Source organism: Sminthopsis crassicaudata, chromosome 4, assembly GCF_048593235.1.
Source record: "Sminthopsis crassicaudata isolate SCR6 chromosome 4, ASM4859323v1, whole genome shotgun sequence".
Taxonomy (NCBI): domain Eukaryota; kingdom Metazoa; phylum Chordata; class Mammalia; order Dasyuromorphia; family Dasyuridae; genus Sminthopsis; species Sminthopsis crassicaudata.
The window spans coordinates 396,060,327-396,075,810 of NC_133620.1; the positions used below are offsets into that span (position 1 = coordinate 396,060,327).

Below are 15,484 nucleotides of genomic sequence, written 5' to 3' on the forward strand. Positions count from 1 at the left end.
ATAGAAGACCAAAACACCAATTAAGAGGAGAGCAAAATGTCCACAGAGGAAATCTCAAAGAGTCATATGAATTAGTCTCAAGTCCAAAGAGGCTTCTTGGAAGTGCTCATAAAAGATTTTAAAAGGCAAAAGAGGCAGAAGAAAAATTGGGAAGAGAAATCAGAGGTATGCTGTTAAGGACCATGCCTAGGTAAAGTGGCAGGTCAATTCTCCAAGAGCCTTCACAGTTGTGAATCATAACACATGAAGGAGTTGCAAATCAGCCTTTACTTACACAAGTGTTGCTTGTGCACTGGGAATGAAATAAATTGGAGGCAGAGGGAAGAGGAGAGAAGTTAGAGAACGAAACTGCCTCTCAAGTTTCCTTGTATCATCATCATCCTCTCAAATGAAGACATCCAATCTATAGGTCTGAGTTAAACCTCTAGCAGCCACTGGCAGGTGGCTCCCATATCACAACAATATGCAAGAGACAGTCAACGAGCTTGGAAAAGTAAGACAACTCCTTAAAAAATACAAATGGCCAAATGCAAAGAAAATCCACTGAAGAAAACAACAGTTTTAAAAGTTGAATTAATCAAATGGAAAAAGAGACAAATGCTTACTGAAGAAAATGATAAAAACTAGAACAGGGCAAATGAAAGCTAATGACTGTAAAAGACATTAAGAATCAGTCAAACTACAAAGAATGGAAAAAAAATTAAAGAGAATGTGAAATACATCATTGGAAAAATGGCTGACCTGGAAAATAGATCCAGAAGAGACAATTTAAAAATTATTGACCTACCTCAAGATCATGACTAAAAACAGAACCTGTATAGCATTCTTCAAGAAATCTAATTCTAAAAAATGAGGTCAAACAACAAATCACAGAAATGATCCATAATTTCATCCAAGAGAATGACAACATGCCAACATAACAATATGCCAAAACCTAGGTGATGCAGCCAAAACAGTTCTTAGGGGAAATTTTTTATCTCTAAAAAGCTATATTAATAAAATCAAGAAAGAAGGGATCAATTAATTGGGCATGCAACTAAAAAAGATAGGGGGGAAAAATTTAAAATCCCCAATACCAAATTCTGAAACTCAAATGTGAAATTAATAAAATTGAAACTAAGAAAATTATTGAACTAATTAATAAATGAACTCCATAAGAAAAAATCTCCTGGACTGGATGGATTTACAAGTGAATTCTACCAAACATTTAAAGAATAGTTACATCCAATACAGTAGTTGGAAAAATAGGTAAAAAATTCCTTCAATGACACAAATATGATTTTCATACTTAAACTAGGAAAAGCCAAAATAGAGAAAGAAAATTACAGACCAATCTCCCTAGTGAATATTGATGCAAAAATTTTAAGTAAAATATTAGCAAAGAGATTGCAGCAACTTATCAAGAAGATAACACATTACAACCAAGTGGGATTTACATCATGAATGCAGGATTGGTTCAATATCAGGAAAACTATAACCATAATCTAACATATCAATAATAAAACCAACAGAAATCATATAATCTCAATAGATGCAGAAAAAGTTTTTGACAAAATACAGCATTCATTTCTATTTTAAAAAAATAGTAGAGAGCATAAGGATGAAGGGAATTTTGCTTAAGTTAATAAACAACATTTATCTAAAACCAACAGCAAGCATTACTTATAATGGAGAGAGACTATACATTCCCAATAAAATCAGAGTTGAAACAAGGATGCCCATTATCACCACTATTATTCAACATTGTACTATGTTGGCTTTAGCAATAAGAAAAGAAAAATAAATTAAAAGAATTAGAATTGGCAATGAGGAAATAAAACTATCACTATTTGCAGATAATATGATGATATTTAGAGAATCCTAGAAAATAATCCAAAAACCTACTAGAAACAATTCACAGCTTTAGTAAAATTGCAGGGTATAAAATAAACCCACATAAGTCATCAGCATTTCTAAATATTATTAACAAAGTCTATTTGTAAGAGATAGAAAGAGAATAACTAAATAAAGTAACTAAATAATGCACTAAAAAATAACTAAATAAAATAAACTATTTGGATGTCTACCTGCACCAAGACAAACCCAGAGGTTGTCTAACCTCTCTCTCTTTTTTTCTTAATGATCCTTTTCCCAATTACATATAAAGACAATCTTGTAACATCCATTAAAAAAAAAAAAAAATTGTCCAAATTTGCTTTTCTTTCCCTTCCCTGAGGCAGTAAGAAATTTGAGAGATAAGTTTATAAGATGTGAAGTCATGCAAAACATGTTTCCATAATTAGTCATATTATGAAAGAAGACACAGACCAAAAATAAATAAATAAAGGGAAGTGAACAAAAGTAGGTTTTGATCTGCATTTCGACTACAACAGTTCTTTTTCTGGGGATGGACAGCACTTTTTCATCATGTCTTTCTGAATTGTCTTGGATCGTTGCATTGCTGAGAAGAGCTATATCTATCATAGTTACTGTTAGTGTGTATAACATCCTCCTGGTTCTGCTCATTTTGCTCTATATCTATTATCCAGGTTTTACTGAGACCGTCCTGCTCGTCGTTATCTTACTACTATTGATTCTAAAAGCCCATGACAACTGAGTATAGCTAGTCCTAGCAATCTAGAAAGGATTAATGTCTAGAAGATGGGTCATGGGTAGTTAAGAGAACTGTCCCCTAAAGTTGCCCTGCCAAGCCATGTGCACAGCAGTGACCTCAGACATTCCTGTAGGCAGCGGCTCTGCAGGCCCTGCCCCTCTGAGATGAACTAGATACCTGCTGCTTGAAGGCCAGCTAGCTTCAGAACATCTAGGTTTTCTACCTGGTTGGCCACAGTGAATCTTGAGAAGCAGTAGGACAAGCCTTGGTGGAGTGATACCCTCCAGAGAGATGAGAAATTCTCCACATTCTGAGACAAGAGGGCTGCCTGGAGAGGTCAGACAATGCAATGGTGTAAAGTTCTGTTGTCTTCAGAAACTGCCGATCCCTCTCTGGGAGGAAATGTGCTGTCAAGTCAATCTCCCGGCCAGACTCTGACCTAGAGTAGATTCCTCCATCTCTCTAGTGCTGCCCTCTTTTATCCTCCCAGAGAATGGACGTGGGATAATGCAAGGGCTTCTGGGAAAAATTACTTCAACCAATGAACTTGCTCCTCCTAAGCATGCAAGCTCCTTCCTAGGAGTTCAAAGGGGTTAAACTCCTAGTAAAGACCAGAACTAGAGAATTGTTAAGTACTGACTTAGCACTTAGTAAGAACCTAATATCTCATTATCTGTTAGGATTACTAAGTGAGAACTGAGGTTGTCTGGACAGTGACAAGGTGAGAATTCAGGTTTTCTGGACAATTACAAGGTGAGAACTCAGGTTGACTTGATAGAAGGAGCAAGCCCATTGGCTGGGGTGGTTCTTCCCAGAAGCCCTTGCATTATCCCACGCCCATTCTCTGGGAGAATAAAAGAGAGGACTCTCAGAGAAAGAAGAAGACTCTCTGCATTACATCAGGCCTGACGGGGCTCTCTGCAGGAAGGGAAGTCACTTCTAAGGACAAGAGTTAACAGCAACTGCCTGGAGACAACGGTTCACTACAGGAAGAAGAATCTGTCTTAAAGATTTGAGTAGACACAGCAGATCTCTTCCCAGAGAGCGATCCGGCAGCTTCTGGAGACGATAGCTCGCTACAGTTGGCGTCCACACGTGGGGCAAGGACATTTGCTTATCCTGACAAGAAGAGCTAGACCAGACCTTCGCAATTTGGCGCCCGAACAGGGACAGACACGGTCCTGATTCCAGTGGAAAAGCTTCCAATCTAGATCTCAGTCTCTCTGACCCAGAACCGTGAGTAACGAGGAAACTTTGTTAAAGATTAAGTGAGCGTGCTAATAGATAAATAAGGAACTTAACTTGTTAAGGGCTAAACCAGGAATCTCTTATAGCTGAAATGGGGCAGATGTTAGCTATATTCAATCCCTGGACCTCAGCCGACTCAACCTCAGCCCCAGACGCAACCTCAGCTCCATTCAGGAGTGGTACTATAGAGAGTATAATCAAGATAATTGAGGAGCAGAGTTTACTTGTAACCTGGGTACAGATTGCTAAACTCTTGGCTGCATTAAGACGCACATCCCCTTGGTTCTTAGAGGAAGAAAAGATAGATGTAGATAAATGGAAGCTAGTGGGATATGAAATGAAAGAATTTCAAGCAAAAAATGGGCCTCGTTCAATTTCTGCAGAAGTATTTTATATCTACAACATAGTTCAATTAGCCTTAAACTATCAAGCAAGTTGTAGGAGAAGGAAAAGTTCTAAAAATGAACAGAGGAGGAAGTGTGAGGAAAAAAGGAAAGATCAAGATCTTTCCCTAGAGCAAGAGGATTTAAATGAGGAATTATGGTATGATTCTCTTGAAGAAGCTTCAACCCTGCCTAGAGAACAGATTATTGACAGGCCCACATCAACCCCACCTTCAGAGATGGAGGAAGAAAGAGGGGAAGAGGCAGAAACACAAACAGAATTGCCTGTGAAGCAGCCTAAGCCTATGACAAGATTAGAAAAAGCATTGGTTAAAGCTAAGAGAGAAGGACAGGATATAAGTGATTTTATACATGCATATCCTGTGATTGAAAATATTGATTCTGTAGGTCATAAAATGAGAAGATATGCACCTTTAGATTTGAATAAAATTAAGGATTTGAAAAAAGGTTGTACCCTTTATGGGACTACATCAGCTTATGTCAAAATGTTACTAGATGGTTTGTCTTATGAAGTCCTAACCCCAAATGATTGGAAATCCATAGCAAGGATATGCCTGGAACCTGGAGAAAATTTATTATGGCTTGCGGAATTTCATGAATTATGTAAAATTCAAGTCAGATGCAATTTGGAAATAGGAGTTAACACACAATTCACTTTTGAGCACTTAGCTGGTGAAGGTCAGTATGGAGAGAATTCGGAACAGACTAATTATACCATGACAATATATGAACAAATTGCTAAGGCTGCAATAAAAGCTTGGGGTGTCCTTCCTGGACAGAAAGATCGTGGAGAGGCTTTCACTAAAATACAGCAAGGTCCCAATGAACCTTTTGCAGATTTTGTGGGACGTTTGCAAACTGCTGTCAAAAGAACTATTGGAGAAAATTCAGCTACAGAAATAATGACCAGACATCTGGCTAAGGAAAATGCCAACGAGATTTGCAAAAGAATTATATGGGGATTAGACAAAGATGCTCCTTTAGAGGAGATCATAAGACGCTGTGCTACAGTGGGAACAAATGCTTTTTACACCCGGACAATGATGAATGTGGAAAGACAGGGTCCCTCATGGCAAGGGACTTCTAGAGAAACTCGGCGATGTTTTCAATGTGGAAAAATTGGACATATAAGAGCTCAGTGTAGGTATGGAGATACAGTGAGAAGACAGGGTGAAAGAAGACCTAAAACCCCATGTCCAAAATGCAACAGAGGACTCCATTGGGCATCAGAGTGTAGAATAATTCAGGGAAATGGGATGAGGGGCCCAGGTCCAGGGCCCCAGGCAAAAAAGACTTGGGGCATGATGGCAGCTGATGTTACACCCAAAGAGCCTTTAGAAGGCCAGGACTCTGATTTAATCAACCAGAAGAAAAGCAATCACATGGCAGAAAGGGATTACCCAATCAGTCAACCAAAAGGCAATCAGATTGCAAAAATGGATTACACTTGGGGAGAATACAGACCTTTTAAACCAACAGGGCTGTGTCCAGTGCAAACAATTCCAATGTAATTGCCAGATGATGAGAAGAGATTTAGAAAGTGGTAAATAGAAGGTAATTAGATAGGTTAAATGCCTGGGAGAGAGGGTTTGCTTGTATTTCTTCAGCAGGAGAAGGAATCAGATGGGTGCCAACGAGTCATATTCGCCTTATCCATCAGAGAGAGACAGAAAAAGAGAAAGACCTCAAAATAAAGGAGAAGATCTAAGAAACATTTTACACCGAAAGAGCATGGCTAATAAAAAGACTGTTAAAGAACTTTAAAAACCAGCAGGAATCATTGGACTTCCTCACACAAGATGAGACTAATGGACAATGGACTTATGGACATTTATAAATTTTCAATGTATGATTATTTGATTATGTTATATACTTCTAGCATGCGTTATGTTACTATGTTACTATATGCTTATGTAATTTATGTAATTATCTGTAATACTTCCCATATTGATGGATTTATGTTTCAAGGTCATGACTGTCCTATGTTCTAAATCAAAAGAAAGGGGGAGATGTTAGGATTACTAAGTGAGAACTGAGGTTGTCTGGACAGTGACAAGGTGAGAATTCAGGTTTTCTGGACAATTACAAGGTGAGAACTCAGGTTGACTTGATAGAAGGAGCAAGCCCATTGGCTGGGGTGGTTCTTCCCAGAAGCCCTTGCATTATCCCACGCCCATTCTCTGGGAGAATAAAAGAGAGGACTCTCAGAGAAAGAAGAAGACTCTCTGCATTACATCAGGCCTGACGGGGCTCTCTGCAGGAAGGGAAGTCACTTCTAAGGACAAGAGTTAACAGCAACTGCCTGGAGACAACGGTTCACTACAGGAAGAAGAATCTGTCTTAAAGATTTGAGTAGACACAGCAGATCTCTTCCCAGAGAGCGATCCGGCAGCTTCTGGAGACGATAGCTCGCTACAATTATCTCATTAGCACTTAGTAAGAACCTAACATCTCCCCCCTTGAAACATAAATACATCAATATGGGAGGCATTACACATAATTACATAAACACATAGTAACATAACATATGCTAGAAGTATGTAACAAATAACATGATCAAATAATCATAAACTGAGAATTTATAAATGTCCATAAGTCCATTGTCCATTAGTCTCATCTTGTGTTAGGAAGTCCAATGATTTCTGCTGGTTTTTAAAGTTCTTTAACAGTCTTCTTTTTAGCCATGCTCTTTCAGTGTCAGATGTTTCTTAGATTTTTCTCCTTTGTTTTGAGGTATTTCTCTCTTTTTCTGTCTCTCTCTGATGGACAAGGCGAATATGACTCATTGGCACCCATCTGATTCCTTCTCCATCTGAAGAAATACAAGCAAACCCTCTCCCCCAAGCAGTTAACCTATCTGGTCCCTTCCATTCACCACTTTCTGGGTCTCTCCACATCACCTGGCGATTATCTAAGAACAGTGGAGCTGCTTGCACTGGACACTGCCCTTCTGGTGGGTTATAAAACCTGTCTGCCAGAGCCAGTGCATCTTTGTCAAAAATTAGAAAATTAATGGTATAGAGAACTAAATTTAGAAGTTCTCTAGGATTACCTGTGGCTCCCCCTTTTTTTTGTTTTCGGAGGAGTGTCTTAATGTCTCTGTTTCTTCTCTCTACTATTGCCTGACCTTGCGGTTTAAAAGGTATTCCAGTAGTGTGTAGAATCTTATACTGTGCACAAAAGTATGCAAAATGTTTAGAAGAATATGCAGGTCCATTATCTGTTTTTATTGCTTGTGGCACACCCACAATTGCAAATGCTTGGATAAGGAATTCAGTGACCACTAGGGCTGTCTCTTTTGCTGTTGGCACTACAAAAGTGAATCCTGAAAAGGTATCTACTACCACGTGGATAAAAGACAGATGACCAAAAGATTTATAGTGGATCACATCCATTTGACAGATTTCATTGGGTCTCAAACCACGAGGATTCTTCCCTGGAGGGAGTGTAGGAGCGTGGAAAGGAAGGCAAGCTGTACAGCTTTTTACTATTCTCCTAGCTTCCTCTCTTGTTATTCCAAATTGTAAATGTAAAGCTCGAGCAGCCTGATGATATTTAGAATGAGATTCTTGTGTTTCCTGAAATAAAGGGGTACTGGCTAACATAGTTAAAAAGCTGTCTGCTTTTGAATTTCCATCAAAAATAGGACCTGGAAGTCCACTATGTGAGTGGACATGCAAGATATAAATCTTGCCTGGATGCTTTCTCACTTGCTCTTGAAGTTCCTTAAAGAGCTGATAAATATTAGAGGCTGCAAATTTTATTTGGGCTGTAGCAATTCTTTGTACTACACCTACTGAATAGGCTGAGTCAGTAATTATATTTACATCTCCAGGGTAATAAGTAAGAGCTAGCATGATAGCAAATAATTCATTCTGCTCAGTGGATTGAAAGGGAGTCCTGACTACTCTCTTTATGGTTAAATCATGAGAGTATACAGCACAAATATTTTCTTTGGAGGCATCTGTAAAGATTGTTGGTCCTTTAAGAGGAACCTTAGAAACCTTTTCTTCTAAAATCCATCGTCAATTATGTAGTAGCTGGGTTAAATTTAATGGAGACCCAAGTGCAAAATTTGGAGCTGTGGCCAATAAAATTTCCCTTTCTGGGATGGTCTCACAGCATACATTAATTTGTGCGTTAGTGTAGTTAGTGGATGTATATTTTTTCAGGACTTATCCCCAGATAATTGTACTACTCTCTTAATGGCCTTTAATAAAATTCTAGCCACAAGCACTGGGTAAGGAGTAAGGCTCTGTTCTGGTTGTGCTGGGAGGCTCACCCACTCAATCACACTGTCTCCTTGATGAAGGACTGCTCTGGGTGCCTCTTTTGTAGCAAAAACTGGTATTTCCAAGGGTTTTTGAGTGACTCTTTCAACCACATTGGATAAAGCCAGTTCAACTTCTCTCAAAGGCTCTTGTGCTTCTTTTGTAAGCTGGCATGGTGAATTTAAAGCACCATCTCCCCTTAAAATGTCATACAGAGGTTGCAGTTGATTGGTAGTTAAGTCTAACACTGGACACATCCATTGGCTATCTCCTATTAATTTTTGAAAATCACTTAAGGTGTTCAACTTCTCTGTTCTTAAAGAAAGCTTTTATACTGTGAGTGTCTTAGGATATACTTCATATCCTAAATATTGAAAAGGAGCATGTCTTTGAATTTTTTCTGTAGCTATATGCAGTTTGTAGTACTTTAGTGTTTCCATGGTCTTTTGTAGGCATGCTTCTAACATTTGTTCCTCAGGTGCACACATCCCAAAATATCATCCAAATAATATAACAATATAACTTTTGGAAATGCTTTTCTTACTGGAGCAAGAGCAGCAGCAACATATATTTGGCACATAGTAGGGCTGTTTTTCATTCCCTGTGGCAAAACTGTCCATTCATATCTTTTATAGGCTCAGCCAAATTAACACTAGGCACTGAAAAAGCAAATCTTTTCAAATCCTCCTTATCTAGAGGGATAGAATAGAAACAATCCTTAATGTCTATAACCCAAAGAGGCCATTTTCTTGGCAACTGAGTAGGAGATGAAGTCCACGTTGAAGAGTTCCCATAGTTTCCATCTGTTTATTTACTCTCCTTAGATCAGTTAACATCTTCCATTTTCCAGATTTCTTTTTCACCACAAATACTGGGGAATTCCAAGGACTTAGAGAAGGCCGCAAGTGTCCTTGGTCAAGTTGTTCATTCACTATGTCTAATAAGGCCTGAATTTTATACCACTTCTTAAGGGCCACTGTTCTACCCACACTGGTGAATCAGTCTTCCACTGAATAGGAACTGGTGAAAGTGCAGGTAGGCCTTCAACAGTAGCTCTACCTAAAAAGCTGAAGTGCTTATTTGTAATCCCATCTGGTGTAAAATGTCTCTTCCCCACAGATTGATGGGGATTTTTTCAACCACAAAAGGAGTAAAAACTCCTGTTTCACCTTCAAATATCCATCTCAAAGGCCTAGAACTAACTTCTGCAGCTATTGATCCTCCTACCCCAGACATGTAGGTGTCTGCTTTAATCTTTGGCCAGTGACTGAGCCAATTGGCACCTCTAATAACTGTACGATCTGCACCCATGTCTACCTATCCTTCAAATGGTATTCCATTTATATAAATAGTAAGCATAGGTCGGTCAGCTGTCACAGCTGCTGTCCAATATATTCCTGGATTTGTTCATTGGAGTCAGAATCTGGGCGACTATCACCAGGTTGCTTATTAGGGGTACATAACAATAAGCCTGATGCTACTACTTCTCCTGGTTGATAAATCACACGTTGTCTGCCTGTGTTAGTGACTGGGATATTAGCTACACATTCTCCAGTTTCCCACATCAGTGTAATAGACAGTGTTTTGTAAGCGCTCTTAGAAGGTGAAATGGCCAAACCTACTGTGCCCGGAGGCAAAGGATCCATAGGCTGAACAGGAACAGATTTCACTTCTTTAGGGAGTATCTCAGTAGTCTCTACTGCACAAAACTCTATTTTTCCTAATTTTCAATCCCTTTCTTCCATCTGATTGCCTTTTGGCTGATTGATCATGTCTTAAAATTCTCTGGATGTAACCTCGGATGCCATCATGCCCCACTTGGGGGGCTGAAGCTGGGCCCTGCCTCTCATTTCCCTGGGTCAATCTACATTTGGAGGCCCAGTGGAGACCCTTGTGGCATTTTGGACATGGTGTTTTAGGTCTTCTCTCACCCTGTCTTCTTACTCTACCTCCATAACTACACTGAGCTCTTAGATGTCCAATTTTTCCACATTGGAAACATCAACTAAATTTCTCTAGAAGTCCCTTGCCAGGAGGGACCCTGTCTTTCCATGTTCATCATAGTTCAGGTGTACAAAGCATTTGTTCCTACTGTAGCACAGCGTCTTATGATCTCTTCTAAAGAAGCATCTTTGTCTAGTCCCCATATAATTCTTTTGCAAATTTCATTGGCATTTTCCTTAGCCAGATGTCTGGTCATTATTTCTGTAGCTGCATTTTCTCCAATGGTTCTTTTGACAGCAGTTTGCAAACGTCCCAAAAAATCTGCAAAAGGTTCATTGGGACCTTGCTTTATTTTAGTGAAAGCCTTTCCCTGATTTTTCTGCTCAGGGAGGGAACCCCAAGCTTTTATTGCAGCCTTAGCAATTTGCTCATACACTGCCATGGTATATATAATCTGTTCTGAATTCTCTCCGTACTGACCTTCACCAGCTAATTGCTTAAAAGTGAATTGTGTGTTAAATCTGACTTGGTTCTTACATAATTCATGAAACTCCCCAAGCCATAACAAATTCTGTCCAGGTTCCAGACATGTCCTTGCTATGGATTTCCAATCATTCGGGGTTAGGACTTCATAAGACAAACCATCTAGTAACATTTTAACATAAGCTGATGTAGCCCCATAAAGGGTACAAACTTTTTTCAAATCTTTAATTTTATTCAAATCTAAAGGTGCATATCTTCTCCTTTTTTGACCTACACAGTCAATATCTTCAATCACAAGACATGCATATATAAAATCACTTATATCCTGTCTTTCTTAGCTTTAACCAATGCTTTTTCTAATCTTGTCATAAGCTGCTTAACAGGTGATTCTGTTTGTATTTCTGCCTCTTCCCCTCCTCCTCCTTGCTCCACCCCTGAAGGGAGGAGATGGGAAATGCTCCAGTTTCTCAGAATTGTACTTAACTTCATTGTTATCTGGTTCATCCTTTTCACCTAGTTTAGTTGACACCTCCCCATTTTGCTCCTTCTTCTCTTCCTTTAGAATAACAATTTTTAAAGCCATATGGATTAAATTGTAGATATGAAGTGTATCTTTGGAAATTGGGTTTGGTTTGGAATTGTGGTGTTCACCTAATGCTTTCCTACTAATTCCCATTCATCTAGATCCAATTCTTCTTCCAGAGAAAAACAAGGACATGACCTGCACAGTTTTTAAAAGTTCAGTAATCTCCTCCAAAATTATAATCAATCCTCGGCTTTTCATATCCTTGATAATGCTCTTTAAACATTTTCCTTGAAGAGAAGGCATTTGCCCCATTTCACTGAAATTCTACTTTAGCTCTTTAACAAAGTTAAACAAAGTTTCCTTGTTACTCACACTTCTGGGTCAGAGAGACTGAGATCTGGATTGGAGGCTTTTCCACTAGAATCAGGATCTTGTCGGTCCCTATTCAGGCACCAAATTGCAAAGGTCCAGTCTAGCTCCTTTGAAGGGCTCAGAATAAGTCCTTAAATGCAAAGGTCTGGACTAGCTCCTCTGAAGGGCTCAGAATAAGTCCTTGTCCCATGTTGTGGACGCCAATATGCAATGTTCTGTTGTCTCCAGAGACTGCTGATCACTCTCTGGGAGATCTGCTGTCTCAACTCAATCTCCCGGCCAGACTCTGACCTAGAGTAGATTTTTCCATCTCTAGAGTGCCGCCCTCTTTTATCCTCCCAGAGAATGGGCATGGGATAACACAAGGGCTTGTGGGAAAATTGATTTTACCAATAAACTTGTTCCTTTTAAACATTAAGCTCCTCCCCAGAAGTTCAAAGGGGTAAAACTCCCTTTAAAGGCCAGAACTAGAGAATTGTTCAAACATCAATTATCTCATTAGCACTTAGTAAGAACCTAACACAATGGTCTCTCAGTGGGGAGATTTGAGAACAGCAACTACCTCTCAGTCTCCTTGAATCACCATCATCCTCTCACAAGAAGAGAAGAAAAGGTCTACCAAGGAAAAGCAAAGTTACATATTGTGTTCCCAACACCTGAGGACAATAGAGGCAAATCATTTCCAGATGAAGTTCCAAGAGTGATATGAGTTGATTCCCATCTCACAAGGCTCTCTTAGAAGAATTCAAAAAGCATCTTAAAAGAGAGTTAGAAGATAAATAGGCAAAGGAAATAAGAACTTTGCAAGAGTTTGGAAAAAGAAAAATAAATTATCTGAAGAAAATTCCTTTAAAAACAGATTCAGAAAAATGGAAAAAGCACCTAGCTCCTTAGAAAATAGATATGACGAAATGGATAAAGCATATACTCCTTACAAAATAAATGTGATGAAATGGAAGAAGAAACCAACTCGCTGAAAAACAGAATTCTGTGAAATGTAAAAAAAAAAAAAAAATTTAAATAAACAAAGTATTTCATTTAGAAGTTCAATTGGCCAAATGCAAAAGGAGGTGAATGACTCAAGGAGACTTAAAGAAGCAATCAAACAAAACTCCCCTCCCCCTCCCCCAAAAAAGAAAAAGGTAGAAAAAAATGTAAAATACCATACTGGAAAAACAACTTACCTGCAAAATAGATCTAGGAGAGACAATCTAAGAACTGTAGGACTTCCTGAAAACCATGATGAAAAAAGAGCTAAGATATAATGGGCCAGAACTCTGGAAAAATATACTTAGGCAAGGATTCTTACAACAAGTGGAATTGATAGGACAATGGTTATCTAGTTTAATATGGTGATTAAGAGTTCTCTAATTCAGTACACGTACTTACTTAATATAGTTCTACAAGAGTGACACCTATTCTACAAGATTCACACTTACGATGATGTAATTATAAGAGAGTATATAAGCTGGGACAAACTCAGCCAGAGACAGTCATTCCATCTCCCACCTTTGTGTTGGCTGAACTGTCCTCCTTCTTCCCCCACTGAAACCAAGTCCTGTCTGAAGGCTTCCAGAAAGATAGCCAAGCCAGATAGCAAGGAGACAATAAAGACTTTTGGATTTTATCTCTGGCTATTCTTGTGGTGATTACTCTGCTGAAATGAAGGCTGGAAAACCAACCAGGACATTACACCAAGACAACATGTTTCAGGATAACTGCCTTGATATCCTAAAACTGGAGAGTAAAAATAGCCATCGAAAGAATTCACCCATCACCTCATGAAAGAGACCCCAAAATGAAAACTTCAAGGAATACTGTATCTAAATTTTAGAATTATCAGATGAAGGAGAAAATACTGTAAGGAGCCAGAAAGAAACAATTCAAATACTGAGAAGTCACAATCAGGATTATCCAGGACCTAGCAGCTTCTATTTTAAAGGACACAAGGGCCTGGAATATGATATTCCAAAGGGCAAAAGAACTTAAATTACAGCCAAGAATCAACTATCTAGCAAAATTAAGCATTATATTTTTCATGGAAAAGGAAGGACATTCAATGAATCATTTATTTCTGATGAAAAGACCAGAGCTGAACAGAAAATATGATCTTCATATACAGAATTAAAGAGAAGCATAAAAAAGGTAAAAAGCAAAGAAAAAAAAATATTTTTTTCTTTTAAAAGTTAAAGTTTATATCCCTATATGGGAAGATGATATGTTCAGAACTGTATCTCTGTTATGGGTATACTTAGAAGGTGTTTAAGTATAATTCGATTTTATTGTGATATAAAAAAGAAACTAGAGAAAGGGAAGATAAAATGGGGTCAATTACATTTCATGAAGAAACAAATAAGATCTATTACAATTGAGGGAAAGAATGGAGGGGAATTAGCATTTTGTGAACCTTACTGTCATTAGATTTGGCTCAAAGTGAGAATATCAGACATATTTAACTCACAGAGAAATTTGTCTCACATTATAGAGAAATAGGAGGGGAAAAGGGAAAGGAAAGGGGGAGACTAATAGAAGAGAGAACAGAAGTAGAAGGGGAAAGGATAAGAAAGGCAAGGGGCTGTAAGAGGGGAAGGGCTGCTTGAAGGAGTTGGTAGTTAGAAGCAAAACAATGGGGAAGAAGGGGAAAGAGGAAATAAAAGAGAAAAATATAACTTGAGGGAAAACAAAATGATAGGAAATAAAGTTAGTAATTTTAACTGTGAATGTGAGTGGGATGAATTCTCCCACTAAACAGAAGTAGACAGAAGACTGGATTAAAAGCCAAAATCCTGGGGTAGATTCAAAACAGAATATTATAGACCAATTTCCCTAATGAATTTTGATACAAAAATTTTAAATAAAATATTAGCAAAGAGATTATAGCAAGTTATTCTCAGGATAATGTAACATGACCAAGTAGGATTTATATCAGGAATGCAGAACTGATTCCAATATTAGGAAAACTATAAGCATAATTGACTACTATATCAACAACCAAACTAACAAAAATCATATGATCATCTCAATAGATGCAGAAAAAGCATTTGACAAAATCCAACACACATTCCTGTTAAATGCACTAGGAAGCAGAGGAATAAATGGAGTTTTCCTTAAAATGACCAGTAGCATCTATTTAAAACAATCAGCAAGCCTCATTTGTAATGGGGTTTAAACTAGAACCATTCCCAATAACATCAGGAGTGAAACAAGGTTGCCCACTATCATCATTACTCTTCATTATCATATTAGAAATGTTAATTTTAGCAATAAGAGAAGAAAAAAGAAATTAAAGGAATTAGAGTTAAAATAACTGTAGATTACATAAAATATTTGGGAATCTACCTGTCAAGACAAAGTCACGAATTATGTGAATTACAAAACACTTCACACAAATAAAGTCAGATCTAATCAATTGGAAAAATATCAAGTGCTCATGGGCAGGCCAAACTAATATAATAAAAATGACAATACTACCTAAATTAATCTAAGTTACACGATGTCATACCAATCAAAGTCCCAAGAAATTATTTTACAAAACTAGAAAAAAAAAAAAAGTACATCTGGAAGAATAAAAAGCTAAGAATTTCAAGAGAATGAATGAAAAAAATGCAAATGAATACATTATTACTGGAGTTGTAAACTGATC

At 38.0% G+C, this 15,484-nt stretch overlaps 1 protein-coding gene across 4 annotated transcripts in view; it reads right to left on the reverse strand.

The window, feature by feature from the left end:
- The window catches only part of AKT3 (AKT serine/threonine kinase 3), a 410,275-nt gene that overhangs the window by 253,465 nt on the left and 141,326 nt on the right, over positions 1–15,484 (reverse strand). The gene's annotated exons all lie outside the window — the stretch shown is intronic.